This window comes from Aotus nancymaae, unplaced genomic scaffold, assembly GCF_030222135.1.
Source record: "Aotus nancymaae isolate 86718 unplaced genomic scaffold, 86718_ANA_hifiasm-v0.15.2.pri h1tg000131l, whole genome shotgun sequence".
NCBI classification, from domain to species: domain Eukaryota; kingdom Metazoa; phylum Chordata; class Mammalia; order Primates; family Aotidae; genus Aotus; species Aotus nancymaae.
In genome coordinates, this window is record NW_026988546.1 from 11,739,313 (window position 1) to 11,741,776 (window position 2,464).

The 2,464-nt window shown below is 47.9% G+C and overlaps 1 pseudogene; it reads left to right on the plus strand.

Moving 5' to 3' along the window:
• The first annotated feature begins 341 nt into the window (after positions 1 to 341).
• LOC105709932 (neuropilin and tolloid-like protein 2) lies at positions 342 to 1,932 on the plus strand (annotated as a pseudogene).
• Positions 1,933 to 2,464: the final 532 nt, after the last annotated feature.

Consider the following 2,464-nt stretch of genomic DNA (forward strand, 5'->3'; position numbering starts at 1 on the left):
GCGCTCGCGTTCCCTGCTTAAATGAGCCTGGGTGCCCTGCGCCCTCCGCTTCAAGTGGATTCCGCGCCGGGGCCGCGCTTGTAGCTGACCGCCAGTCCCGCGCAGCGCGCCCGCACTCCTCGGTCCCCGGGCGGTCGATGGGACTAGGCGCCGCGGAGCAGGAGGCAGCGCTCGTCGGGGGGCTCGGGCATGGCAGGCCGCAGGACCTGAGCCCCGCCCCGCGGGGAGGCACCTGCTGGCCGGCGATGAGGATGGAGCGGGGCCGCCGCCGCTGCTTCGGGCCGTGAGCCCCACACTGCAGCCGCCTGAGCCCCTTGCGAAGCTCCGGGCAGCTCGGGAACATGGCCCTGGAGCGGCTCTGCTCCGTCCTCAAACAGTACTGGTAGTGGAAGGGATTGCTGTGGCCCCAAAAACCCAAGATGGACAAAATATTGGAATCAAGCATATTCCTGCAACCCAGTGTGGCATCTGGGTTCGAACCAGCAATGGAGGTCATTTTGCTTCACCAAATTATCCTGATTCATATCCACCAAATAAGGAGTGTATCTACATTTTGGAAACTGCTCCACGTCAAAGAATAGAGTTGACCTTTGATGAACATTATTATATAGAGCCATCATTTGAGTGTCGTTTGATCACTTGGAAGTTCGAGATGGGCCATTTGGTTTCTCTCTTATAGATCGTTACTGTGGTGCGAAAAGCCCTCCATTAATTAGATCAACAGGGAGATTCATGCGGATTAAGTTTAGTTCTGATGAAGAGCTTGAAGGACTGGGATTTCGAGAAAATATTCATTTATTCCAGATCCAGACTTTACTTACCTAGGAGATTGTCAGTTCGAGCTCTCGGGAGCTGATGGAATAGTACGCTCTAGTCAGGTAGAACAAGAAGAGAAAATGAAACCTGGCCAAGCTGTTGATTGCATCTGGATCATTAAAGCCACTCCAAAAGCTAAGATTTATTTGAGGTTTCTAGATTATCAAATGGAGCACTCAAATGAATGCAAGAGAAACTTCGTTGCAGTCTATGACGGAAACAGTTCTATTGAAAACCTGAAGGCCAAGTTTTGCAACACTGTGGCCAATGATGTAAAGCTTAAAACAGGAATTGGAGTGATTCGAATGTGGGCAGATGAAGGTAGTCGGCTTAGCAGGTTTCGAATGCTCTTTACTTCCTTTGAGGAGCCTCCCTGCACGGGCAGCACTTTCTTTTGCCATAGCAACATGTGCATCAATAATTCTTTAGTCTGTAATGGTGTCCAAAATTGTGCATACCCTTGGAATGAAAATCATTGTAAAGAAAAGAAAAAACCAGACTCTATGAGCAAATCACTAAAACGCATGGGACAATTATTGGCATTACTTCAGGGATTGTCTTGGTCCTTCTCATTATTTCTATTTTCGTACAAGTGAAACAGACTCGAAAAAAGGTCATGGCTTGCAAAACTGCTTTTAATGAAACCGGGTTCCAAGAAGTGTTTGATCCTCTTCATTATGAACTGTTTTCATTAAGGGACAAAGAGATTTCTGCAGACCTGGCAGACTTGTCAGAAGAATTGGACAACTACCAGAAGATACGGCACTCCTCCACCGCCTCCCGCTGCATTCATGACCACCACTGTGGGTCGCAGGCCTCCAGCGTCAAACAAAGCAGGACCAACCTCAGTTCCATGGAACTTCCTTTCCGAAATGACTTTGCACAACCACAGCCAATGAAAACATTTAATAGCACCTTCAAGAAAAGTAGTTACACTTTCAAACAGGGACACGACTGCCCTGAGCAGGCCCCAGAAGACCGAGTAATGGAGGAGATTCCTTGTGAAATTTATGTCAGGGGGCGAGAAGATTCTGCACAAGCATCCATATCCATTGACTTCTAATCTTCTGCTAAAGGTGATGTGAATTCTTTTTTTTTTTTTTTTGGAGACAGAGTTTCGCTTTTGTTACCCAGGCTGGAGTGCAATGGCGCAATCTCGGCTCACCGCAACCTCCGTTTCCTGGGTTCAGGCAATTCTGCCTCAGCCTCCTGAGTAGCTGGGATTACAGGCACGCGCCACCGTGCGCAGCTAATTTTTTGTATTTTTAGTAGAGACGGGGTTTCACCATGTTGACCAGTATGGTCTCGATCTCTTGACTTCGTGATCCACCCGCCTCGGCCTCCCAAAGTGCTGGGATTACAGGCATGAGCCACGGCGCCCGGCCGATGTGAATTCTTAAGTGTGTATGTATTCAGCCTCCAGGACACCATACTGTTTCCAGCAGCCAACCTTTTTCTCCCATCGCAGCTACGAAGACCTTGATTTACCATTAACCTATCATATGGTGATGTTTTTATTCTCTCAGGCAGTCTATATATGTTAAACCAATCAAGGAACTTACTCTATTCACTGTGAACAATAATCATCATCTATTGCTTTGTGTCATTTATAGAAAGCACCCAGTCAAATAGCATTGGAAGAGGTGGT